Source organism: Phasianus colchicus, chromosome 9, assembly GCF_987193195.1.
Source record: "Phasianus colchicus chromosome 9, bPhaCol1.hap1.1, whole genome shotgun sequence".
Taxonomy (NCBI): Eukaryota; Metazoa; Chordata; class Aves; order Galliformes; family Phasianidae; genus Phasianus; species Phasianus colchicus.
The window spans coordinates 1,925,630-1,953,586 of NC_143444.1; the positions used below are offsets into that span (position 1 = coordinate 1,925,630).

A 27,957-nucleotide genomic window follows, 5' to 3' on the forward strand; every position below is an offset into this window, starting at 1 on the left:
AAAATAAAATAAAATAAAATAAAATAAAATAAAAAAGAAAAGCAATAGTCAGAAATTGATTTTATATAGATTTTTAGAAACCTTTCCAGAAACATTTCCAAATCTTTCCCAGTCATCAGGGCATTCAGTTGACTGTCATGGCTTTTCTAATATGTTTGATGGTTGGCAACTACATCAGCCAATTCCGTCAGGACTCTGGGATGCATCTCATCAGGACTCATAGTCTTGTGGATGTTCAGATTCCTCAGGTGATCCTGAACCTGATCTTTGTTTACAGTGGGAAGGATGTTTCTTCTCTAATCCCCTCACTGTGAACCAGTATTTTGAGGGCTGTGTGCTGTGCTGTGCACTCATCAGAACAGGCTGAGGTAAAAATTTTTTGAGTACCTCAGCCTTCTCCTTATCTGCTGTTACCATCTTGCCTGTGTCACTCTTTCGGGGGGGTACACCCTCTTGGACTCACCTTTTCTGGTTGAGATACCCATAGAAGATTCATTTCAAATACATATTTTTATTTTTATTTTTATTTTTATTTTTATTTTTTTGTGTGATTTATTTATTAAATTTATTGCTCCATGGCATTTATTCAGATTTAGTAAGGCCATCCAATGATTTCATGTAAAGCCAAACATTCTGAGAATTGTGCTTTCTTTTCAAATGAAGAAAAACCACTTACATGTACATGTAAAATTTGAGAGAACTAATCAGCAATACCACTTGTAGGTGAGGAAACAGTCTGATTAAAGCAGGGGAGCACACTGAAGAGATGTGAGACTAGGCACTTTAAAAATTTAGAATACAAATTTTTGCCAAATATTTAGTTAATAAAAAACCTCAGCACTGGGCGTGGAGTCTGGACATCCTCACTTCTAAACTTGTCTTAGCCACAGAACCTCTCTCTTTTGCCACTTCAAGCTTTACATTTTCTTGCTTTGCATTTCAAATGTTAAAATAATCAATATTTAAAATATAGTTTATATGATGGATCTGATCCCTAAAAATTGATTTCAAATAATCAATAAGAGCCAAATAGAACTTTGTCTCAGGTTTTGGAAATACATACAATGATAACATGGCTATCTAGATGCACAGAAACAGAACTGAGGAAAAAAAAGATATTACAAAACAACATTCTCTTTTTTAAAATGTTTTAACTAAAACTAAAATGTTTTAAGTAAACTATTCACTTAATTTGCAGAATTTTTAGACTAGCTTATTTAAAGCACTGCAGGTTATGTGGGGAATATATTCTGTCATAACACTGTAGCTCATAGTTTCCTAAATTTCCAAATTTAGTGAAAACCTGATGGCATAGAGATTACTTACAGATTGTGATCATGGTCAAAACGGATTTAGCTTGGGGAAAAGTAATTTGTTTCCAAACAAATAACATGAGATGGAGAGAAACAAACACAGAGAGCACAGAGCCTATGTTACTGCCTGCTTTTCAGGCCTACGCCACCCCTCCATTTCTGACCCTTCTAACTGTCTCAGAGCTGATCGTCTCTGCTGACCTTTCCTCCTCACACCTTTCCCTGCTTCAGCACAGGCTCTCCAGAACAGCACAATGAACTCTGCTGGATGCACCTCCTCCCCGAGCTACTTGCAGGATTGTTTCTCACTCTTTTCCTCTTAATGCCAGGCAGCATTTTGGATTTCCAAGCTTTCTTCATCCCAAGGCACTTGCCCATGGTTGAGGGGCCTGACTGCACCCTGTGGTGGGGTCAGTGGAGCCAGCTGAACCAGCTGTGTCTGGCACAAAGCAGCTACACCTCACTTCTCACAGCACTGTGGCAATCTGTGCTTGCTGCTTCCTCAGCACCTGAATTTGGTACACTCACTCAAAAGTATACTTGCTTTTCTAGGGCGTACATTATTCCCTCACCTAAAATCTAAGAAATGACTGTACTATGTTGTTATGTTGTTGCTAGCTTCTCCCCCACTCCAGCTCTCTCTCTCTCTTTTTTTTTTTAAAAAAAACTAATAGATGGAAAACAATTCCTAAAAGATTCAAGTTTATTTATTTGCAACAGAATTTTCCTAAACTTAATTTTACACTGTATTACAAATCTTAGAATATTTAACATTTAGTCAATTGGTAACTAGTTATTTACAAGTCATTTGTTAATTTATGCAGCATGAGGTATCTGATTTATCTGATTCTGGTATGTCTTTCTTCTTATTATTAATTTCGGCAGTCAGGATTTTTTAAAAAAGGAAGTGGTGATATTTTGAGTCTAGCTTTGCTTTGTATCAGGCTGCTAGTTGTATCAATGAGTTGAGATGATAGCCTTTATGGACTGAATAAAGGAAAATTTAGATACCAACAGAGTGCATCTCTGCTATTAATGGTTTCATGTTTTCTTGCTGGTGTAGAAGCAGGCAACGGAAATTTTAATATACAAAGTTAAAGGCCCAATGTTTGTTTTACATCACCTACTTGCTAGTTAAAAGGATCTATAACAGCACAGAGGAGTGTGGTTTTCTTGCTATTCAAAGACCCAAATTCCCCAGGAAAGGATTGGTAAAAAATGGTGAATCTTGTGTATATTTTTCCATATATATAAAATGAATATCTCCCTTTTCCAGTAAGAACAGCTATTCTTATTATAACTAGCTTAATATTATAACTAGCTTAGTAATATGATCTTCACTATTAATACATTGCTATTCTTCAGTGAAGTTTATCCATTCTGTTAGAATTAGTGTAAGAAAAACTAAAATAGAGCTTGAGAGTACTTTGAAACCATGTTTACAAATGTTCAGAATACCTGCAGGAAACATCTTTACAGCGGTTTGATAAAACTTTGTAAATACATGTAATGCAATGGTACAAGCACCGGAGCCAGGAATGGTGGTTGGAAGTTTTAATTTTGTTGCTCGCATACTGTTTGAATTTAGACCTAACAACTCAATGTCTATGAAACTCATTCTGTCTGTAAAAAGGAGATAATATCCATTATACCCTCAGAAGTCTGTTCTCAGTACAAATTTTTGTACTGATCGTTTAAAAATAAAAACAATAGATGCACTGTTTTTACATCTCTCTTAAAATATAAAATATAAGTAATTACTATTTATTTATTTATTAAAAGAGAGACTCACTGTCCAAATGAGAGCATTATGATAATCTAGTAAGAAGTTTAGTAGACACAGAACAGACTCCTATGAAACAGTTCAGTTAATGAGTTCTCAGTCAGGGTCATAGTGAAACATTTAGAAGGTTATTCACTCTTAATTTCAAAACTTATAGTAATGGAAGACAGAATTGACAAACACCCTACAGAAGATCATCCAATAGTTAATAATGTTTACTCTTTAAAATAGGCTTTATTTTCACCTAGGCTATATCTGTTTTGATCCTCTAGGAATTGGATCTCATTGTGCCTTTTGCTTTGTATTAAGGAATAGTTCAATGTTATGCATGTCATCTCCTTTGCAAGTTCCTGGCAAATTATGATGAAACGGATACACTTGCAGAACATCAAAGTAATCACGTAATTAAGCCAAACTGGTGGTTTGTCTGGAACAGCTTGCAAAATGACAATGTGATCTAATTTGCAATATCTGTATAGGTTTGGTTTTAAACGTGCTGGCATATTTTTTAATTAGATCTTCTTCCTCTGTCACTGGTGTAAAAAATCAGACTTAAATAACAGTGTGGGTTTCTATTCTGTTTTTGTTTCCAATTATCAGTCTCATTACTTATTATTATCTAGCTGGGATTGTATATTGTACAATAACAGAAAACTTCCTCACAGTCTTTGTACTTCATATAAAATCAGCTGTAACTTAATTCACAATGACATAAACAATGTGATAACACCATAGCTTATGCTTCCATTTAAAATTTATCATTTCTATTTTTGTAAAATAACATCAGTTCGTATAATCTGTGTACAATTCAGTCTGATTGCTTAGAATAACTTGTTACAAATGTTGAATAGCTGTCATGCTAATATATCATAAGACATGATGAATATGTAGTTTTTAGGAAGAGTGCCACAAGAGCTCAATCCATCTTTGAAGAGACACATTTTTTATAAGGAACCTATTTCATACTCATACATAAAGCACAGTTGTTTAGCTTTGTTTATCTTTGCAGAAGCTTGCTTATGAATATAAATAACACATTTTATAGAAGAGAGAAAGAAAGGTAGAAAGAAAGTAGCAGTAGCACATCCTTCTTTTCATAAATTCTCTTAGAAAGTTAACTGAGTTTCACTGAAGGGAATGAATCAATGGTCCTTTATAAAGAAAAAATCAATTAGAAAGTCATTACATAAACGCTAGCATTCAAAAAATAAAATTATATATTAAAGCCAATTAGACTGTATGTCAGAACTATGGTGAATTGCACTTGCATTGATGTATGCAAAATCATTAACGACCTCCATGTCCAAGAAATGTAGAGAGTGAAAAAGAACATGTTTATAGACAACTGAATTTTCTTTTGCAAGCTATCTCAAGCAGCAGATGACTTCTCTGGGCTTTTTAAGAGGTTTACTTTGTCTATCTCAAGTGTTACTGTTGTTACTGAAATTAGAACACTTGAGGCAACACATAAGACAACAGCCACTCCTGTGGCAACCAGGAGGGCTATAGGAAGAACAGGAATCCCAGTAGAGTCTTTCTCCCAATAGCTTGCTGTAGTCCTGGTGTGATTTGTGTTTAATGCCACACTGGAGAGGCAGATGGTGTTAAACATTGAGAAGGAGCACTACTGAGCATCTCACAGAAGAGCTGAAGTCCCCTCCTGTGGATGCAATGGGACAGTCAATCTTATTTATTTCCTTAATGACAGCAAATAGGCTAGCTAACTTTTCGTGTTTGGGTCTGCATCACAGAAGATTAATGTATCTCTCCCTGATGCCAGCAGGCAGGCATCAGGATACTCCCCTCTGTCCTTCTTCCAAACTTATCCCTATCCGAGAATGAGATGTCCAGAAATAATGGCCGAGTGCTGAATGTGCACGTCGGAAGTTAAATAATTAGCAGTACATGTTTAGCTAGCACAATTTATGTGGAACTGGTTTCTATGTGTTTAGTTGAGCACTGGGAAGATTTGTGAGCCTGAAGCACTCAGGCAATGAGGAACCAGGCGAGGGAAAGATCAGCAACGGGTAATAGGGCATAAAAGATGTCACACTGTCTCTGCAGGAGACACTGCCACTGTGAATAAAGTCTGCTTTTATCGTTCTCTACCCCCAGACCGACCGGCACTGCCGCTCGCGCTCCGTCACGAGGGAGCTGGAATCACGTCTGCCGGCCGCACCGTTTGCTCTTCCTCCGAACGCGCTTCCAGCGGCCGCTGACGGACACAAGGGTGGAGCGGCCGTAGAAGCGCCGAGCGAAGCAGAGCTACGGCCTCCGCAGCAGGTGGGGCGGGTATAGTGAGCATCTCCGCCCCGCCCTGCCTGACGGCGTCGCGGCCCGACGGCGCCGTGCCGCCCGGTGCCCCCCGGTACCCACGGCCGCGCCAGGCCGCCCGTCTGGCTCCTCCAGCGCCCAGCCGCAGGTGCGGGCCGCCCCAGCTCCCCCGTCCCCTCCCGCTTTTCGCCCTCCTCGGCGGCGCCCGTGGGAGCCGGCCCGGCCCCCCGGCGGCGTTTCCCGCCCCGCTTCCTCCGCAGGTGCTGTTCCGGGCGGCCGCCTTCGGGCTGAACGCCCTGACGCTGCGCCGCCTCTCCAGGGAGCTCCTCGGCGTCGTCGGCGTGAGGCGATCGCCGTTCTGCCTTCTGGCTGCGGGAGCCGGCGATGAGCCGCCTCGCGTGGCCGCGTTCGGTTCCGCGCGTCGGGCGGCCTCGCGTGGCAGGACGGGTTAACGACGGGCGCCTGCAGAGGCGGCGAGCGAGGGACCGCTTGTGCGCTTCCCCTCCCGTCTCCTCCGGGCTGACTCTGCTCTATTCTACGGCCGTCTTCCCGGCCAGGGAGGCGCTCCGCGGGGCCCGCTTGAGCGGCGGCGCGGAGCGGAGCTGGGCTGCGTCCATCAACGTGCTGTGGCTGACGTGAGAGCTCCTCGGCTGTTCTTTAACTGCTCGTTCTTGTCCGAGGGCTCGCTTGAGGAAGACGTTTCCGTTTCCAATTTTCCTCCTAGAACAGCGCGATTTAAAATGCAAACCGTGTTGCCTGAGCGATGTGAAGCACGTGCTGCGAGTTGAACGTCACGCAGCTCAGGGATCTGAGGGGGGGTCAGATTCGCCCTGCTGCAGTGCTGTGAAACCTGCCGCGCTCCGGCAGAGGCTGCAGGTCCTGAAGCAGCATCAGCAGAAGGCAGTGCGTGTCTGCACCGCGTGCCTTGCTCGGCTTTGCTGGCAGCGGCCGCTGCTGGAAGGGGCATCGCGCTGCAGTGCTGCTGGCAGCCAGCACGGCTGGGCTGCGGGCGTGTTTTCTTCTGCTGACTGCGCTGTCATTGCTGGAAGGTCGGCACAGCACTTGGCATCAAAGCTTGTGGCTGCACGTGGCAACTTGTAGTTACAGGTATTACACCAAAGCTTGGAGTTGCAATAGAAATGAATTCATCAGATCTCTTCAAAAATAAGGAAAGTATACCAGCATGTGAAATTTTAATCAGATTTTCTCCTTTCTGTTTTTTTTTTTCTGCTGGAGAAAACCTGACTGTTGTTACATTGCCTTTTTAGAGTCCTTCTTGGTGTTTTTTTGGTCTGTTTTCTTGGCCTTCATCTGGCTGCACTTCCTAGAAGTTCTGTCTGTGGTTCCTCATTATCATCGGGCTGCTGTTGTGGCATTTGGCCTTTCTGCAGTTGTTGAGCTTCTAGGAGAGCCGTTCTGGGTTTTAGCCCAGGCTCACTTCTTTGTAAGACTTAAGGTTAGCAAGGAAGCTATGTGCACAGGGGTGTGTGTGTGAGAGAGAAAGCTTTTCTTGTTGAAAAAAAATGATAATGATGTAAAGAACAGATTCCTGAATGAGCTCTGTATATGTTCAGAGTTCAGGAGTATTTTAAAAAATGAATAGAATTATGGACTGCTTAATGCTGCATGACTTTGTTGTAACGTATTTGTAATACTCAATTTGCTCCTGTTTAAGAAAGGAATTTAATTTAGAAGTTATTGCCTTAATGATCATTAAATACATAATCATGAATGTTAATCAGAGGAAGGCACAGATGGCTTCCACAGTTCTGCTTTCCACTGTCAGTACGAGGTTGTGAAGTGCAACAGCAGGGATCACGACTGTGTCAAACAAAATGTATTCCCGTGTGTGTCCCACACAAGGGGCTGGGGCAGTGCAATGGGGGAATTGTGCATCATCAGATATGAGGATGTTCAGAGAGACTGCAGTCTAAGGTGGCCAATGCACCAGGAGAACTGTGGTGGTCACGCTGACTTTGAATGCCTTGTATTCCTGTGTGGGTTGCTTGTGTGGAACTGAAGTGCTTTGTGTTCCTGTAGGTGGTTAAGTTGGCAAAAAGGAACGTTCTCTGTTTTCTCTTTCTTGAAGGTAATTGCTGAAAGCCTTTCAGTAGTGTCAAAATGCATTCTGACGGTTATTCTAGTCATCCTTTATCTGCAGTGGAGCCTTTACATTTTTTCATTGGCTCAGCTAAGTTTCCTGTATTCTTTCTCAACATAAATTCTTGTTCTAAAGAGTTACTTGCTACTGCCTTCGACGTTTAGTCTGCTAATACCACGGGGGAGGTGAGAGAATGTTCCTTTAAGGGTGGGATTTAAATGTTAAGAATTTTGGTGATAGTTGTTACTGACTTGGCATTATGACGCCAGTCAGTTTAGTGGAGGTACAGGAGAGCACCTCTGTTGTACACAGAAAGGCAAGTTTTGCAAATAAGGTGATGCTGTATGTGCTTTTTTGTGTGTTTTTGAAGTGTGTCAACTGTTTTTTGACCAAATAGTTGTTTTTAAGTTGGACTCAGTCTTTCTAAAAGTACTGAATAGAAGGTGAGAACAAGTTGGCAAAGGACTGTGGTGCTGATCTGCTGATTAAAAGAAATTTAAATCAACAGCATTCTGTGTGGGGGGAGGGGAGTTACAGTAATGCCTTCAGCCTGATTAAAATTTGACAGGAGTAAGAACTACTTACTGCCTTCAGTTCTCACTGAATTGGCAAAGCTAGCACGTGATTCTACATTTCTAAGTTGGTTTTGTTTTACTATTCTATTTTATTTTTTAATTCTTTCCTTCCCTGTCATTTCAGCTTTTATATACCAGTGTTCTGGTAATGTGCTTTGCGGTTTATTTTGCAAAGTTCTTGGAAGCAACCAAGAAGTGCTTTCCAATTACAGGAATGAACGCTCGGTTACCTAACTTGATGGAAGATAAGGTGGGTCACAGAGTTCATTCTGAAATCTTTAATGAGAGAACTTTTGCAGGCTATTTGGAGGTGATGGAGTTAAATGAGTGATTTTGAGGTTATTAAGTAAGGCTAGTTAGGAAACATGGTTGCATAAAATTCTATTTACAGGTGGTGCATTCAAATCCTTGACAGCAAACCACAATGAACCCAGAGCTCTCTGTTTCTAGGCCTCGTTGGCTGTCTTGTCTTTCAGTAGCTTTGCACCACCCATTAATTGGAGATGGAATGCTTACAGTCTTAAAGGGAGTGAGCTGGTAGCAGGTAGAAGTCAGGAGAAAATTCAAAGCCATCTTATGGTTCTGGTACTTCAATTTTCCTCAAACAAAACATGGTGGTGCACGATACAGATACTACAGATATCTGATGTACTCTGAAAAGGAAATGGGGCAAAGAAGGAAATGAAAATACAGTGAGAAAGAAGGCGTTCTGAGGAAGAGATTGAGAATAGAAAGGCAGTTCTGGCTTGTGAGACTTGCAGGAACACTTTGAAGAGCACTGGAAGATTTATTTTACTGTGAGGGTGAGAGTTATATTGGTCTACTAAACAATTTTTCCTCCCTCTCTCGTTACTATGAGTGATTTATTCTGTAGAAAGCTGACACAGTTCCTTTGTCTGTCTGCAGCAACAGTAATTTTCTGCAAGGGAGATAGTCGGGCAGATGAGTGACTTTGAGTGATTTTTCCTTAGCTGAAAAGAAGCGCAGCTGACTTGAAGCTTCTTCAAAGAATCCTTCCTGAAGCAGATTTTGACAGAGGGTGAGACTGGATGTGTGGGCATGTTGGGGAAAGGCAAGTGAATGCTGGTCACCAAATGGACACGGAGCCTGGGAAGGCTGGGAGGGGATGGTGTTCAGAGAGTGGCACCAGCAGGTGCTGCCAGCCCAGATGCAGTTACTGAAGGTTCATGAAGCATCAGAACTGCACTGTCCTGTCAAACGTGTCTCTCGAATGCTTCCTGTTAGCAGTGCCTGAGCACGTGCTGGGGAAGATGTAGGGGTTTGTCCTGACTTCTGTATTTTGAACTGCCAGGTGAGTGATATGCGATGACTTTTCTGAATGTGATCAATTTTGGTGATCAGAGTGAATGTGGTGATGTTGTGGGACAGCGACAGAATTTTTGTAGTTGCTCCTTTTTGTCTGTTTCTGAAAATACTGAAAATGTTAGAAACCATTTGAATATAGCATGAAAACGTGGGAGGATTTCAGTGGCACTGGGACTTTGAGGTGCATTTCAGAGAATGATGGATTAACGGGTATTAAAAAAAAAACCCACACCAAAGAACCAACAACCAAAACCAGAGCAACTTATTTGAGGGTTGTGCATTTAAATAATATTTTCCTTTGGATCAAAACTTTACAATTGTGTGTGTTTTGCTGCATATCTTATTTCTGTTTCAAAAAATTGGAAGTAGAAGGCATAGTATGTGATGCATATACTTCTCTTCATTTGTTTAGTCCTGTATTCTTCCTGTGGAATCTGTTAGCTGTTACAGCAGGAACACTGTTGTTTGTAGCATTACATCTCCAACTGCACGTGTTCCACGAAAGCACTGTGTCATTACAGAGTGATGCACGGCAGCAGCAGTCCAGGTGACAGCACTGGCAGCACCACAGGTCTTACCTGGGAAGGAAAACAGGCTGTAATTGCTGGCCCGCTGTTAGAAGTTTCTTGGCTCTTTTGAATTTATGTTATTTGCTGGCAGTGGAACGGTCTCTCATAAACATAGACTTTATGCTCTTGCTGCCAGAGGATTCATCCACTGCTGGTCCTCCTCCTGGGGAACAAATAAGCTGCCTCCTACTGGAAGGGTCTTTATGAGACACACAAGTGCAAAAATGCTTGCGTTCTGCAGATGTTACAGAATCTCTTTCATCTGGATCTTTTATCTTCCTCTGTATTAAGAAGTGAAGGGGCTTTCTGGGGGTGTTTGGGGCTGTTGCTCGATTTGCTCTAATGTTGCATTAAGTTCCACAGGTTTTCTCTTTGTTCATCAGAAATGTGAAGTAGGAATTTGTGCTGCTGTTAGTCCTGGACTTGTGCCAGAAAAAAAAGTGACATCTTGACACCTTGTTTGTAAAGGTGTGTATGATACCGTGAACAATCTGGGTTCGCTGGTGGCCAGGTACATCTTTTTGCCTATTGAAGAAAGTTTTTGTGTCTTGTTTGCTCAAGTATTGCAAAGAGGGAAGAATGTAAAGATCAGAAGCAGGTATGCTTGTTAGTATTAGTTCCACATGAAATTCTTGCCTTCTGTTAGAGGTGAATTGTATCAGGAATGTGACTGGCGTGTGTGTTTAAATGTTTGAGCATAAAGACTGTTGAAATGGGAAGAAATTAGAAGTGGAGACCATGCCGAAGGTGTCTGGACCAAAAAGCAAGCAGGTAAAAAGCAAGCAAAGTAGGAGTTAGGGATGCAATAGCGTAATACTGCATTGTCTGGTAACTGAAGGTGAGTTAGGGGATGAAGGGTAAACATGGCCCGGCTGTAAAGGAGGCCAAGAATGTAACAAGCAGGATGAGATAATAAGCTGAAGAATACAAGATGTAAGGGGTCCGTAACATCGCCTGGTTTTGCTAACTCAAAAGAAATTTGCAAACAGCATCGCTTAATTTAACCTCTTGCTAGCTCAAGGGGAACTTATTGCTTACCCTTTTGCTAGCCCAGACACATTCTCAAAAGGGAGAATGTGTCCAGTCAGCAGGAAAGGGCCCCTAAGAAAGCAAGAGAGGCAGAATTAGAAATTGCTGAGGTATGCAGGGCAGGAGAAGAGCTCAAAACTGGGACAAAGGTCAGAAGGACATGGTGAGGAAGACGTCTGACTTCATCCCAGAACAACCACCAGAGGGGGAGGAAGACGTCGAGCCTTCATCTAATAGAAGCTACTGCGCATGCACTGGGAGGGGGACAGTATGTAAATGAATTCCCGGAAAAGTAAGGAATATGTTAATGGGTCTTGGGTAACACTTCTGAATATGTCTGGATTGACTTATAAATGTATTGGGATCCTGTTCTCTGGTGTGCAGGCTAGGAGGAGTGATCCCCCTTGCACCCAGCGTGTGGTGCAGCGCTGAAATAAAGACGTACCTGCTCTTGTCACCTTACGTGGATGAGAGAGTTTGATTCCACAAATCAAAGGTAAAATCCTTTCCTCCAAACAGTGTGATGTAAAGGCTTGTGCACCACGTATTTGCAGCTGTGCTGAGGCAGTTACTGTAGATTCAATCCCAAAAGCATGCTGTTTCCTGCAACTAAATGCCACTTGACAGTATTTGACTGACTTGAAAATACAACTGGCTGGTAAGCATTGAGTGCTTTAGAGGGTGCCCTTTTCAGAGGAAGAGAGCTGTATTTTAGCTGAGCTTTGGGATTGTTTGTGGAGTAATGATGGTTACACGAAGGAGAGGTTTCTGTGTGCTCCAGTTAAGAAATTCTTGATCAGATAGGAAGGTCACAGTCAGACAAATGTCGTGTGTCATGTTAATGGCAGGCTGACAGAGGTGTACCTGTGTGTGTGTTTGATACAGAGCACACATGGTGGGTTTGTGTGTGAATATCCAGTGCACCTGGCAAGACGTTTGACTCCTTACAGGGTGTGTGGGCAGCAGCATCCTACAATGTACAGAACTTCCAAGTTGCTCCTTCTGCTGTGGCAAAACTTGTAGTCCAAGGTAGCAGTGAAGATGTGACCCTTTGGGTGCTTCAGGCTGTGGCTTTGGGCAAATGCTGTGCTTTTCTGTGCTATTTGCTGGCTGTTAACAGGTGCAGCTGCTGTTTACCCCTTTCCTTAAACCCTGAAACAGAGCTGTTAATGGTTGATCTTTGTTTAGAGTTCTGCATGTAACACAGACGAGAATAATGCATGTTGGAAGCTAGGACTATGTGTGTAGGTGTTTCAATAGCAAAGAATAATTTTGATGCTGCCTTGCATGGTGCCAATGGATGTTTTCCCCCATGGAATAGTTTTTCTTGGTGAAAACAACAGCTGTGCTGATTCTGGTTCATGTAATTGACTGCTGGGTGTTGCTGTCTTGTTTTTGTTTTCTCCCCAGCAACAGCTATGGCTGCAGATTTGTTAGAGTTGCTGTTGAAGCTAGTGCTTCTGATTGGTCTTACCACTGCTGTTTTTGGATCTGCCTTTTCTCAGCTGGCTCTGGATATTTATGGAGGTTCGATGCTCAGTTCTGGAACAGGTAAAAAGTTTGAGCTGCAGTTTTTGTTTCTCAGCTCTATGCTGAGTTCTTGGCTCAGTCAGCTTTCTGTCTGAGAAAAATCAGCTCAGGTTAAAAGAAGCTTTAAGTCGTGAGTCCTAGTGTGCTTTGAACTGCATTCTGCTATGTTGTCACCTGGCCTTATTCTGGCAAAATAATTTAATTCTTTTGTCCCCCTGCTTACACCTCGAATATTCCAGCTGTGGCAGCACTTTAGCTCCCAAAGTTGCCTGTAGGGATGATTGCTGAGGCTGGAATGTTGCTCACCAGTAGTATTTAAGATATTAGGAGGTTTACAAGGAAGGAAGGATAAAGCAATTGGCTTTTTGTGACTTGTGTCATGTGTACCAGCATGCTTGCTTGTGGCCATGCAGGACTACCTGATACAAATGCATTGCAGTGAAGTGCTCTCTGTTTCACCTCTGCCTGCTGACTTGAGTAGGTTTGGTGCTGGTTGGGGCTCATCAGTTTCATGTTACCCTCATCAACAATTAATGGTGCATAAGATTACTTTGGGTGGATTGCACAGGAATAAAATTAAATCAGAAAGCAGGGGATTGTTCAGATAATGTGTTTCAGGAAAAGCTGTCACTGGCGGACTTGACGTGTGTGTACAAGCAGCTTTTCAGAAGTGCATCTTCTTCATGCTAGATAGTTGTCACATCCTGCTGGTTGCTCTTTGTGGGTGGTTTTTTTTTACATGAAGATATCACCTTGTCCAGATGCAGACCTTGATCCTTTTGTAACAGCATCTGCACATAGGTAGCCACGTCGAGCTGGAAGGACAGAAAATGATTTTGAAGGCTGAGTGTAGAATTTTAAAGTTACTTTTTAAATATCTGGTTTTAATCTAGCACAGTTTTGAATATGTTGTTTTTTCTTACTTTTGTATTTGAGATGTGTATTTGATTGCTTTGAGCACATTACAGTGTCTGTTGGATCCTTTCTCACAAATATCTGTAATGTGAAAGAATTGGTTTGCAGTACAGTAAAGAATCCCATTTAATACAATCATCACTTTGGTGGTGGAGATCTTCTCTGTTACGTTAATAGCTGCTACTCTCTTGTATTTTGGTTTTGGTTTCACTTTGCCTTGTTTTTTCTACTTGTGTTCTTGTCAAGATGTCTAGAACAGAAGCTTCTTCAAAGAACATAAAAGTTGCCATTATCATCAGTGATAATGTTATAGCTTTTATTGTGGAGTATAAAAACAGTGTGATTTTGTAAAAGAAATAATGATCTCTTCATTCTTGTAACGTTGTTATCTTTGTTTTGTTTTGGGTCCAGATCTTCTCCAGTGCTGCTCTTTCTATGTCCTCTTTCTTGCTGTCAATGGAGTAACAGAACGTTTCACATTTGCTTTGATGTGCAAAGAAGAGATAGACAGGTGAGGAATATCCCTGTGTTTTATGATCTGTAAATGATACGCATGGTGTTAAGCATGTGAATGGGGAAAATTATTGTGCTTAAATATTTGCTTGGAAATGCTTTTCTGTTACTGAAAAGCCTGTTTCTTTTTGCAGCCATTTTAAGGACTTCCTGCCCCTTGAAACCCAAGCTGCTGATTTAGATGCTGGTGTACAGACCTCAGTGTAGAAGCTTTAGTAACTGTTTAAACCTTTGGGTAATAAAGATGTGAATTGGAAAGGTTATTAGCTTTTGGTAGACAGCTAACTGGGAAAGTAATTTCAATGTGGAGTCTTATTTGCTGTACGTGTACTTGAATTGAAGCTTCAGTTTTTAAGGTGGACTGCTATTTAAAATTCATTAAAATCTGCAGCTGTTAGAACTTTTCAGATGCAGTTTCTATAGATCACATTTGGAATAATCTGAGTCAGGCATGTGAGTTCAGTGGTTTATCTGCCTTGAGGAGAGCATTGGACTGGATGACTTCCTGAGATCTCTCCCAGCCTGGATGTTTTCTTGGTTCTCTGTTCTGGTGTATTGGCACTGCAGCCTGATGGCTGCCATCAGACTTGTTTCACTTCTGTAGCAGTTGTCCATTATAAGGCCATTCCAAATTATTTAGACTTTTTTTTTTTTTTTTTTTTTTTTAGGTCATCAATTAAATGAGATCTGCTTTTGGCAGAAAGAAAGAAATTCTTTTTAGACGTGCAAGGGCTGCTTTCATCCCCCTTTTCAAGTATGAATTCTCTTCAAAGCCACTGTTTGGAGCAGGAACCAAGTGTCATCTTATTGAGCATTATTGTTCTTTAATACCTAACAGAGTAGGGAAAAAATCCTCATTCTTTGATGTTGCTAATTATTGTTATTGTGTTTTCTGAGATGAATACACAGATGAACAGTAGGATAGAATTTCCTTCGCTTCATGTGGTTCTTGGTTTAGTTTGCTCAACAAAGTTTTCATTCTTGTGGTGATTTCTTTTCTTAGCTTTGTTCTCAACCTTGCCATCTGTGATGAGAATAGTTGTCACTGCTGCATTTTAGAAAGCTAATGGATTTTTAACTTTGAAAATGCATTTAGTAACTAAATAGTGCAATTGTATATGTTGTTTCTATTGTTTCTTCTTCCTAGATACAACTTTGTTACGCTAGCTTTGTCCAGTTGATGTTCCTGTTCATCTCTTGTTTCTTGACCTGCTGGCATGGAAGCGCTGGCTTTATCCTTGCCAACTGCTTTAATATGGGTATTTGCATTGCTCACAGCACCCATTGTATCTATGATTCTTCAAGGAAAGCTCCTACAGGCTTTTGAAGAGTATAAGCTTAAAATGGAGTTTGAAGCTCTCCACCTCTGATGTACAGCTGGGCCATGGAAGCTAAGTGCAAGACACACTCCAAAGCTTTGCCAGCTGGGGGATCTAAACAAAACAGTGATGAAAAGTGCTTATCCCTGTTGTGTTTTGCGTTGCTTCCATAAAGAGGTGCTTGTGCTCTGTTCTTTATGAATTTAGGCTGTGTTCATGCACTGTGATCTGGGAGGAGGAATGAGCCCTTCTGTTGGGGTGTTTATAGCTTTGTGCAGCTGTAGTGAGCTTCGTTCATGGAACTGGATGAACATGTGCTCTCATCTGCAGCTAAGGTGGGATAATTGGCTTTGCTGCTGTAATTGTGGGGAAGACATGAACAGCTCTTTTGTTCTGTGACTTCTTGTCATAGGCAAACACCTAATGCACCTCTGCTCTGTATTTATTTACTAGGTAAGTTTCTTGCTTCACAGATGACTGTATTCAGCATGACTTGGTTGCAGAGGAGTTTTATGCTATCTTGCTGAGCTGAGAGTGGAAAGGAAATTAGCCAGGAGGACAGATGTGTTACACCTGTGACCCATTTAGGGAGACAGAAATACTTAAAGCTGTGTGAAGAAGGTAGGAAGAATAGGAGAGAGATAGGGGTCCTTAAATGCAGGTGGAGTTTGAGTTGTCATCGTTGTCATTTGCTAGTGAACAGGAATTGTGATTTCTTCATGATACAGTTTGATTCCCCTTCAATAAGGGAAGAACATGTCGGAGCTTGGGAGAAGACTTTGGAGCTTTACCAAAACCTTCTTGTAAGTGCAGGAGTATTTTAGACTCTTACTCCCTTGTGGATCCTTGTTGGATGTGGAAGGAGTGTGCAAGAGTGCGTTAATGCTGTTCCAAAGAGATTGGCTTGTGTCTTGGGAGTCAGCCGAGGCCTAGCCATGTCCTACAAGTGAGAGAGTGCCTTGTGGCCACTTGTGAATATTTTGTGAGTGCAGATTTCCCTCTTCTGAGGAAAAAGTCAGCCTCGCCAGTCTCAATGTAAAAAATGTGGTGGGTTAGCAGAGTGCTGCTCCAGGGTACAAGGAGGAATGTGTTGGTCAGGCAGCTGAGGTTATGTCAGGCCTTATAAGCACACCGTGACGAGAAGGAGTGAGGAGGGAGCAAATGTAGTTTACACAGGAGAACTTAATTGTGGCTTCACTTTTGGATCCTTGAGTTTGCAGTGTCAGTCATGTCTTCCCAGTGGTAGTAGATGGGTTTTTGGGAATATAATTTTATAAAAGGAGTGCCTCCAAAAGCACTTCTTTTACCAATATAATGATTTTAGCTCTCTGGGGAAAGGCAGAGAAGGTATGATTTGGGGAGAGGAAGAAGGGAAATGTGACAGGTATGGTTTGTGTGCAAGAAGCGTGGTGCTCCTTTGTATAAGGGAAGCTCTTTAATCTTTGGGTACGTTCCGTCTCTGAATCTATTTCTGTCACTGCATGAGAGCTCTGAGTGTGTCCTGCACGGGTGGCAGCTAGCAGACAGCTAGCAGAATATGCTTGGAATACGAATATTGGATATACATTGGATAACAAATGTAATGTTGCTGAGGACATGGCTTCTCTGGTGCCACGGAAAGGCACAATTAAATCTCTTGATTTGTGTATAAAATAATGCATTAGAGCAATTTTCTTTAACTTTTGTCAGCATAACCGGTAGAACTACTGATGGTGCCCCAGTGATGGTTGGCTTATAAAAAAACCAAAAATATATATGGATGTATGAAATGAGTAGAAGATGATGCAGTTACCACCGGCAACTCATGTTTGATGTCATGGCATCAGGCATCAAGAAAATCTGTGTGCAAAAGCTTTAATAATGTTATGCTGGTTGTCTTCAAAGCCATGCAATTCATAAGCTCCACTAGGAATGGCAGCCGCTGCCGGTGAGCCAGCCTGGTGCATTAGTTTCACAAAAACAAGGCATCCCACTAGTTTTGTCTTTGTTGCTCCTTGTTTTTTGTGTTTTAATAAAAAATACATAAAAATAAGTTCTGTTACTTAATGTATGTAAGTTCATTGCACGTTTTGTATGTGGCCCGTGGCACTTGCTGTGTACTCAGTATGGCCCAGGCAAGCCAAAAGGTCAGATGCTCACAAAGTAAAGTGTCCTTTGCTACAGACTGTCTGTCTTTCTCCGTTGCTGGTCAAGGCTGTCTTTATTTATATCTGCACTGGAAATACAGACAGCAGTGTGTTGCAGTCCTGTTTGACACATACAGCTCACTCTTGCTGTAAGTCTTCCCATTTGAGGCTGACTGTATATTCACTGTGGAAAGTGTGGGTGTTCCTGTGGATCTGAAGAGTTCTCCCCCTCACTCCCTGCTGTCAGATGTCTCTGTTACAGGGCATTTCAGCATGTTTTGATCTGATGGCTCTGGTGAAGAACCAGGACTAAGATTGGGGCAGTGCTGGGGTTTTGGTGAAGTCTTGTTATTTGAAGACCAATTCTGTTTGTTCAGTGTTTTTATGAGGAAATTATTGATGATACTAAACTGGGAGTGTATCTTAATGCACTGGGCAATTGTCAATGGCATGAAATTCAACAAATGAAATTCAGGGTTCTACACCTGGAGCAAAGCCATTGCAGGGGAGTTGGACTAGATGACCTTTAAGGGTCCTTTCCAACTCAAACGATTCTATGAGTAGGATATGTTAAAGAAGATGTAACATTTGTTAGGTCATGAAATATTAGCTGGAGACATCCCTTTATGGCCAACAAGCTTTGTGAAGGAAGAGTTAAATGAGCTTTACAGCCCTGAAGAGAAAGCAAGTAGAAATGTAAGTTGGAGTGATTCACGTCCACCTCGAGCAGGCCAGGACATCCAACTATTGTTAATGTTTGGCACTGCAATTAATAAGGCATGTTTTGATGCCAGATTTCAGTTATCGGTAAATCATCTGACCATCAACAGGAAAAAAATGTTTCCAAATATCAAAACTTTAATCAATTTCTGTGCCATGTGCTGTCATTACAAGTTGTTGCGTTTCTGCAGGTTATGGCAGTGTGCGATGACTGCTGGAGAAGCATCACCCAGATGAACATAAGCATGTATGCCAAACGAGTACAGACATGTGAGAGCATCACAAGCTAAGCAAATATTTATGTTGCTACAGAGCAAGCTGTAAGTGGTGGTGACACCCAGTTTTTGCTGCTGGGTACATAAATATTTACTAATGGACCTCTGTAAGCAGGGGTTCTGCTAAATGCCTTCTGGGAATAGATTGCTAATTTGTCTTTGAAATAATTTCATAGAATCACCGAAGTTGGAAAAGACCTCTGAGATCATCCACAGGATCATGAAATGGCCAGGGTTGGAAGGGACCTCAAGGATCATGAATCTCCAACCCCCCTGCCACATTGCAGGGCCACCAACCTCCACGTTTAATACTAGATTAGGCTGCCCAGGGTCCCATCCAGCCTGGCCTTGAACAGCTCCAGGGACGGGGTATCCACAACCTCTCTGGGCAGCCTGTTCCAGCACCTCACCGCTCTCTCTGCAAAGAACTTCCCCCTGACATCCAGTGCCTGACCAGAGAAGAAATTTTCTTCCAGAGAAGAAATTTTTTCTAATATCCAACCTGAATCTCCCCCAATGCAACGTGAGGCCATTCCCTCTCATCCTATCTCTAGTCACATGGGAGAAGAAGCTGACCCCCAGCTCACCTCAACCTCCTTTCAGGGAGTTGTAGAGAGTGATGAGGTCTCTGCTTAGCCTTCTCTTCTCCGGACTGGCAATCCCAGTTCCTTCAGCTGCTCCTCTTAAGGCTGGTGCTCCAGACTCCTCACTGGCTTCGTTGCCCTTCTCTGGACACGCTCCAGATCCTCGATGTCTTTCTTGTAGTGAGGTGCCCAAATCTGAATGCAGTGCTTGGTGCAGCCTCACCAGAGCTGCGTACAGGGGGATAATCACCTCCTGCTCCTGCTGGGAGTCTGTAAAAGTGTGTGCTGTGGTGTTTTTGTTGTTCTGTGGTGAGATGCAAAGCGCCTTTGTGACTAGGACAGCTTGTACAAAGTCAAGATCAGACAAAGGGACCGTGGTAACGTTTAACAAAAGGAATAATGCTCTGTTTCTCTTGGACCCCATTTCCAGTCCTGCATCCAGGTCTGGGGCCCCCAGCACAGGAAGGGTGCAGAGCTGTTGGAGTGGGTACAGAGGAGGCCATGAAGATGCTCAGAGAGCTGGAGCACCAATTCTATGAAGACAGGCTGAGAGAGCTGAGGTTGTTCAGCCTGGAGAAGAGAAGGCACCGGGGATGCCTTGCGTGGTCTTGCAGTACTTAAAGGGAGCTTATGAGGTGGAGTGAGGGGCTGTATGGACCATGGGACCTGAAACAGGTGATCCTTCCAGCCAAAGGGTTCTATAATTATTTGAGCAAAGTCCATCTATACAGCAATTAGGAACAAGATACAGATATGTTCCACTGCATTCTGCTGCCTGGGCTTAAATGTGTGTATGTGTTCAAGATGGGGAAGATCTTGCAGCAAATCTGCGTGCAGCAAATCAAAAACAAGAAGTAGTTGATGTAAAAATATTTCCCTAATGTTGACATCAATTTGAGTTTGTGAGTTTTACATGTTTATTGCTGAAGTGGATTCTGAAAAAGACCTGATCAAAGCCAGGATGTGTTGAGCAAATGCACTCTTCCAAAAGCAAATGTCACCTGAGTTGCCATCTACAACTAGTTTCCTGGGAACTTGAAGTTGTAAAGGGTTCTGAGTGGTGGTGTGGGCTTCTTTTACCCTTCTGCAGCTGTGAATTAGGTGGAGAAATACTGCAGCTGAAATGTACGTGGTTTTGTCTCTCAAAAATTCACTGTTGGCACGGAATTCAGCCTGCAAAAGTAAAGAGGTCATGACACAACATCTGTTTTATGGAGAGCACTGCTATTACCACCACTAATACTGTGACTGCTGGAATGGAAAAATAACTCTAGAGCAGAGCTGCTGTAATGATGTCTTTTTGACCATCATTCAGTGGATTACAGTAGCTGGATTTCCCCTAGAATTATGCTTGGAAGGTAAATGTGAACAAAATGCTTATGCTGCTCAGACATCAGGTGGAGCTGATTTTGTTAGTTTGTTTGTGATAGTTTCTGCCTCAGCTCCATTTCCTGATCGTGTTTTCACCTTTGCTAGTGATTTTACAGGCAGAATTCCTGTACTACTGTGACTAAGGTTTCTTAAACTCCTATAATTATTGCTCTTAAATTGAGTTAATGCAGGCTACCTGAGACATGAAGGGATGCTGTACTGTACTTTAATTCCCTCCCTTGTACTGATTATCCAAACTGGTTTGATTCCTTTACTGTGCTTCCTGGAGCTGGTTGGTAATTCTGTTTTGCTATTCCAGCAATAATTGTGATAACACAAAGCTTAGTTTCATCCTTGGGCAATTGCCTTTGTGTGCCAAAGACAAGGGAGGCTGGGGTATTTGAGATTTTTGGCTAAAACAATAGAACTTCTGTGCTGTTGTCAGCAACTGCCTTTTACAAAGCATTCAAATAATTAGGAAAAATGTGTTTCTTGGAACTTGTATGTTTAAAGCATTGACGCCATTGGACACTGACTTCCTGTTTGGAACCTGACTAACTTTTCTTGCCCTCTTCTGAAGCGGGAGGAAAACAATTCCATCCTCAGATAAATCTATGACCCTGCAAAACAAGAAGTGCTTTTTGCACCAACATTGAGATGACCTGGAGCTTTGCTTGCATCACTGAGCAGGTGAGCTACAAAGAAAGCAGACGCCAGGTGTTTTAGTTAGAGACATACTTGTCACTGGGTCTACAGCTAGTGAGTATTATTCCTATTGCTCTCACTGTGAAGTGGTGCAAAGTGGCGATTCTGGCAATTCTTTTTGCACTGCTCCCTGTGAATGAGATTGACATTAGCCTGCTTGGCCTGTGGGCTGCCAGGCCCATGTGGGTATTGACAGCTGGTCTTTGGTTTTGCTTTTTTTTCCCTTCTCTTCCACTCAGTGGTTCTTCTAGTGATGGCATTGCTTTTTGTAGTCATGCAAGCTGTGTATTACTGTATTACAGTATTACAAGATAAGCCATAGTTGAACATACCCATAGCATCCTTAAAACTATGCTACATAAGCAAAACAGAAGGAATACAGAATGATGAGAAGGATGAAGTTTATCCTGGGCTGTGGGTAGTAGAATCCCCAGGTAGGGCCAAGAATGCAGCACCAAAAGGATTCAGGATAAAGCAATGTCAATGACTGTGTGGAATTTCCCCCGTAAAGCTGCAGGGTCTTCTTCCACTTCAATGTCTCTGCTGTCTGACACAACGAGAGAGCTGCTGTGGCCTCGTGTCCGTGCCTGTGCCTCCTGCAGTGTGAGCAGCTTTGTGGGAGGAGAAGAAACCCACAGGGACTTGGGCCACAATTAAGAACAGTGTCCTGTAAAGGAAAACCACAGATAAGAGGGAGGATCAGCAAGCAGCAGCACGGCCATCACAGCTCTGGGGGAGGTGCTGTATTTTTCTAAGACTTGGCTATCCCAGCCACTGGAGGATGATGTCAAAACTACCATCTTGTCACAGGTATGTTTATGGCAAAGGACATACTCATAATTGAGTCAGCTTAAATTGTTCGCATGATGATGTGCTCTAACCAGCTGCACGGCATATTTTTGCTTCTCTCTGTGCAAAATTTGCATCCTTACATGAGTCTGTTTAAACAAGTTTTGTTTTTTTTTTTTTTTTTTTTTATGATGATGATGATCCTTCACACCAAGTTTATTCCCTGCGAAACAAGAGCTGAATAAAATTTATGTCATTGCCTATGTTACAAAAATCTTTTTCCTAAGCAGAGGATATATAAAATCATGTAGCTTTGTGTTCTCAGGAAGATGAGGAGGGTTACTCTTTTTCTCTTCTCTTTTTTTGAAGTTCTTTTGCATACAAATTTTGGTGTTAAAACCAACTCAATTAAAACCATGAATGCACACCACCCTTTGCAGTCCCTACCTTGGATAGATTGTCTATAAAAACCAGGAAACTTTTTTTGTAGGCATCTCATAACATTTCCAGAAGTGGACTGCTTGGTTTAATCTTCATAATGATGTTGGTTCTGCTTTTTTTTTTTTTTCCACTACTTTTCATCTGATACAATTACACCGGTTGTCTTCTTTTGAACATTCAGTGCAGTTTGTAGACTTAATACCTGGAAATCAGATACATGTTTTTATTAGTACTTTGGTTTGCAAACTTATATGCCTCAGTCCCACCTCCCACCCTCTCACCCCCCCGCCAAAAAAAAAAAAAAGTATATATTTGGTCAGCATATGAATTAGCCCACCAAAATTAAACATATTCATCAATAAATGTAGGAATCCAGCCTTGAATGAAGTCATTACTCACTTATTTTTCAAAGACATGGTATCTTTCAAGCATCAGTGTGTCAGGTGCCATTTATATGTTGTTCCTGTCATTTTGCCTGTGGACCTGACTGCAATTCCCTTTTTCATATGGAGACATTTCTCTGTAAATACCTCTTGTACTTCACTTGTGTCTGCATCTCTTCCAAGCATGTATTCAGAAATAATTCTTCTGATTTTCTTCCTGCTTCCTTCCTGTGTAGCACAGGGAAGTTTGCTAAGCTTTTATGTTCTTTCTTTTGTTGTTGTTGGAAGACAGTGTGCATTATATTTAAAAACTGAAGAAGAACTGATTTTTGCCATCAGTCCACAAAATATGTTCACAGTCCTTTGTCTCATGAGTGAGTAATTTGGGGGGTTTCGTTTAACTCTGATGGATTTCTAATTTAATGTTCACAACCCAATCTTCACCTGTTGATTTAATCGTGATGCAATTGTTAGGAAGGATCCCAGACTAACCAGGAGAGGTAACAAAAGGCAATGTCAAGGTCCAAGTGCCAAGAGACAGAGTCTGGAACAAAAGAATGTGGCACTCAGTTGGGTTGTTGCCTGTGACAGTCTGTGAGTTGTGTTTTGCATCTTCTCTAACACTTCAAGATCCAGCTGAGAGATCCTTCTGACATGCCCACAGTCACCATAAATGTCAATAGGCATTTGCTGGGATGTAGAATACCTTATGTTTGTAAAGTCCTTTGTGATAATAGATCCCTAGGAATCACGAACATGAGTACTTCAACCCTCAGACAAGTCACCTCAAACAGCCTAAAACTAGTATAGCTTTCCAGCTAATAAGTAATGCAGGCACAAAGAAAATATGAATGAGAAAGCTATTCAGCTTTCATTCATTTCTGGATGCAATTTAAAATTAAATTCCCAGTCCAGCTTTCCATCTGTTGTGAAAAACTGTAAAGTGGTATTTTGTCCACATTGTTGTTTTAATCCTTGAAAATGCCATTCACATTTTAATTTGAAAAAAAAGCTAACGCAAAACCAAATTTAAGATTCAAACCACTAGGTAGGTGTAATCTAGTAACGGAATGCAATGTTCCACATTGAAATTGTGAAAGAATAACAAAGTGAAAGCCTACCCTGAGGCATTTTGCATCCTCCTGCACGCTTCTGGCTAAGATCTTAGAAGCACAGGTGTTATCAGCCAAGAAAAATGGTGGGCAGTGTGGCTAGTCAAGAAAAATGATATCCACTGTGGCTGAGGGAGCCAGACTCTGTGCAGATTTCAAGGATCTGAACACAGAAGGTTCCCACGCTCCTTTCACTGAGTCAACCCGTGCACCCCATGATTGCAGGGCATACTCTCACCTCTGCAACAACTTGTACCCTTCAGAAAAGAGAGTACAGGCACCTCCTGTCCTCATTCCCACTTGCTTTCAGGATAGGAGACACAGAACATTTGGTGGTGGTTGCTTTGCAGGGCTCCCAGGAGGGCTAACATCTCTCTTTTCTGCCCTTTTTTTTTTTTTTTTTTTTTTTGGCATAATGCCACAGCACTTCATTTTTATATCAGCAAATGGATTCTGTAGTATCTGCAGTTCAGCAGATGGACGAGCTTAACTTTTCTGAAACACATTACCTTTGGGAAGGGGCAGGTGCACACAGGGTACCGTGCGCTACAGCTGCTCAGTGCATTTCTTTAGGAAAGAGATGATCATCTAGAATAAAATTCCACTCCAAATCTCTGCCTCTGAGATTCGTGTATTTTCTATATGCTTGTCTTTTTTTTTTTTTCTTTACAGCTATATTTCACAGAAAAAATAAAATCTTGTCCTATGGCACAGAATGATCTGTCTCCCACAGAACAAGAATTTTACAAGATTTACATGGAAAGCATAAATGAGTGAAAGTCCCTGTTCTGCAAGTCACCTAGACATCTAACTGTGGGTTGTTTTAATGAAAATCAGGCGCACTGCTATAGAAACGGGCTTACAAAAGATGGCTTTATAGTCCTGGGTATTGCAAGCATCTGACCCATATGGGTTGAAGTCTCTAAGGTCACATAAGCAGAAGTATGCATGAAAATAAACTTATTTCAGTTCAAACTCTGGTACTTAAATACAGGAAAGTTTTATGGCTGTTAGGACCTTATGTTTTCATGACACTACAAGACATCACAGGAAAACAGCGAAGTCCTAGCAGTTTTCATTAACAGTTTGTTAATTAAAAAAAAAGGGAGGGAGGGGGGAATTATAAAGTAGGATAGAACGCTAAAAAAAGAAACTTGTGAACGTATATCAGTTTGGTGAGAACCTGTAATAAACTATTTGGATTGTTCATATCTGAGTCCATACAAGGACTGAGGTGGACCGAGAGTGCTGAAAGGAAGCTCATGCTGCACAGAAACTTCACGCTGCAAGAAGTGCTACGCTGAAAGAAGCAATCCCGTGCAGAGTCCTGCTTTGCTCTGGATGAAGGAACAGGTCCAAGATGAGTGGAATATATTCAGGGGTCTCTTTAAGGGTTTTTGCAGGATGGATACAGAATTTGTTAAAATTAGGATTGGTTTGTCTCACTGCTTTTTTTAATTTGTGTTTCACGCTTGTTGCACTGTGTACAAAAAAATGATACAGGATGCTATGAACCACGCCTTTTTTATTAATAAAGAAGGGGGAGATGTGGGGGAAGATGTAACTGTGAGCAAGAGTTTATCAGATTCCTTGATAGACCCTATCACTGTGAAACCTTGGGAGTCTGGAGTGTAAGACCGAGAGCAAATGGTATCTGTTTGCATCTAAGGGTAAACAGGAGGTTGTGTTTGTATGCACTGTTAACCTTATCACACTTAAGAAACCTTTCATCCTTTATCACTGTGGTTTGGGAGAAGCGAGGCCAATTAACTGATTAGAGGGACAGGAATTCCTGCCTTGTAAGTGAATGGTATATAAGATGTATGTTGAACACAACAAAGCAGAACTATTCGGAGAACGATTCTGATGCTACAAGAAACTGTGAGAGATCTCTAACTCGACTGAGCGCCGACAATTGGCGCCCGAACAAGGACCCGAAGCTGGGCCTGACTTGAAGACTGAGCGGTCCGGAGCGCGCTGAGAAAAGCGTGACAGGTGCTGAGGAAAGCGTGACAGACGCTGAGAAAGGGCGCAGAAGATGCTGAGAGAAGCATGGCAGACGCTGAGAGAAGCGTGGGTGCGCCGAGAGAAGCGTCACGTCTGAGGATTCATTGTCCCCGACAGCTCTGATCGCCTTTCTCCGGACGAAGGTAGGCCACTGCGTTACCGTGGGGAATAAGATGAGCTCAGAACAAAAGAATGTCCTGGTTACTTTTCAAATTATTCGTAAAAAATGGGACAAGACGGTGCCCGCTGCCATTTTACAGCAGATGCTTGCATGGGCTACCAAGAGTGACCCCTCGATCACAAATCAGACAATTTACGATCCCGAAGTAGGGGACCGGGTCGCGGTGAAGCTATGGGATGCTGCTACTAAGGGTGATAAGACAGCGTTCGGATAGCTTCTGACTTGGAGAAAGGTCTTTGAAGCGCTAAAGAGCCGCTGAAGATCGCAATCTGACACCCCCAGTCTGCCTGAGGGCAAGGGAGCGGCTGGTTGCTCTACAGATCAGCCCGCAATGCCACTGGCTCCCCGGCCACCGCCATCGGATGGGATTTTTACTGCCTCGCCCCCCGAGGATCCCGGCGGCGGGAAGAGACGGATTAGTCCCCTCCTGATCCACGCGCAACTGCTGGAAGGGAGGCTAGGAAAGCCGGAAAACAGATAGGTTGAAAGTTTTCCCTGTTATCATAGCCCCAGACCAAGAGCCATGTTGGGAAGCGTTATGGCATAGTGTCCTGCAGGACTTGGCTCGCACGGTCACACCCGTGCCCCCATGTGAAGTACTGGCAGGCGCTTGTATTGCTCAACTGATTTATTCTCAGGCACAGCCAGTGCCAGCTGCGCCCATGAAAAGGGGTGCTGCAGGGTTTCCATCAACGGGGACCCCCACGCAGAAGTTTGACGTTTCAGGACTTCTAACGCCTGACTTAAAAGAGTGTTTTTTCACCGTCTCTCTGGACCCCCACGATGCTCCTAACTTTGCTTTTTCGCCCTCTCTGTAAAACATCAGCACCAGCCCAGCAGTATCATTGGACGGTGTTACCTCAGGGCATGAAAAACAGCCCTACAACCCGTACAGATAATGGCCCGGGACATATATCCCGGAAAGTATTACAGTATTACAGTATTACAAGATAAGCCATAGTTGTGCATACCCATAGCATCCTTAAAATTATGCTACTTAACAAAACAGAGGCAATGCAGAAGGCACTTCCAGCTGGAAGGCTTGCTGAAACTACACATGGATTGAACTTTTTAAACCAAGGATGTGAATACAGCAATAGCCCTCATTTCGTTTCAGTGAATTAGGAAAGAGTGAATATTAATGGAAAAACTATGATACTAGTAAAGAACCTGGAATCGGGTGAATGGGAAGGCTCATTCCCACTGGTAACTTGGAGGAGAGGAAGAATCTTTAGAATAAACTGTACTGGTTACTGTCACTCTCTTTGTGATTGCTAAATGTTTATGGCATATGAAAGTGTAAATGTAAATGGCATATGGGAATGTAATTGTTAATGCTGTATGGAAGTGGAATTATTAATGGTACGTGGAAGCGTAACTGAGGGTACAAATAGTGGAACTGTGAAAAACAAAACAACAGAAACAAAAAACAGCAAAAAGTTTAAAGAACAGTGAGTTAAAATATTGAAGTTTGTGATCTGCTCTAGCCAAAGAAGATAAGTGCCGGCAGGAGAACACATCCCCGGGGGGCACTGCTCCGCCCCCCGCTTGTAATCAGAACGTAAACAAAGCGTTAGTTGCGAATGGGGACAAAAACAAAACATTGGAAGCGAGAAGAGACGTGATCTGCAGAGCTCTAGGAAACTTGATATCCCGGCGTTAGCACGGGAAGCCTTCGGACGAAGGAGCTGAGAGCAGGGCTCCAGGACCCAGAGCTCTCCTCAGGAAGAGCTGAGAGGGGGGCCGGCAGGGTCCAGGAGGGTTCTGCCCTCATTGAACAGAAAAGCAGTTGGTGCGAAAAGCAGCGCTGGATTTGGTAACAGATGCAATAAGAGTTACGGGTGGAGAAAATTAAGCTAAGGAAGGAATTACAGCAAGGTGTGGAATTTGTAGTAAACGCTGAAGCAAAATTTGGTGTTCTTACTCCAGTAAGTGATGAATTTGTAACCAGAAGGGAAACTACTGGCAAAAGTTTACTTTGGAGGTCTACTTTGTTAAACGTTTACAATCTAGTCT

General features: G+C 42.4%; 1 long non-coding RNA gene across 4 annotated transcripts; it reads left to right on the forward strand.

Moving 5' to 3' along the window:
• Nucleotides 1-9,799: 9,799 nt before the first annotated feature.
• LOC149916714 (uncharacterized) lies at nt 9,800-27,948 on the forward strand. 4 transcript variants are annotated; one of them, XR_016469048.1, is made up of 5 exons: nt 9,800-11,466; nt 13,827-13,926; nt 14,597-21,013; nt 21,540-21,838; nt 24,426-27,948. It is a non-coding gene; the product is annotated as an uncharacterized LOC149916714 (long non-coding RNA). The 4 variants fall into 4 exon arrangements; XR_016469049.1 differs by lacking the exon at nt 24,426-27,948 and having other exon boundaries at nt 14,597-18,413; nt 18,545-21,013; nt 21,540-24,417; XR_016469047.1 differs by lacking the exon at nt 24,426-27,948 and having other exon boundaries at nt 21,540-24,417.
• Nucleotides 27,949-27,957: the final 9 nt, after the last annotated feature.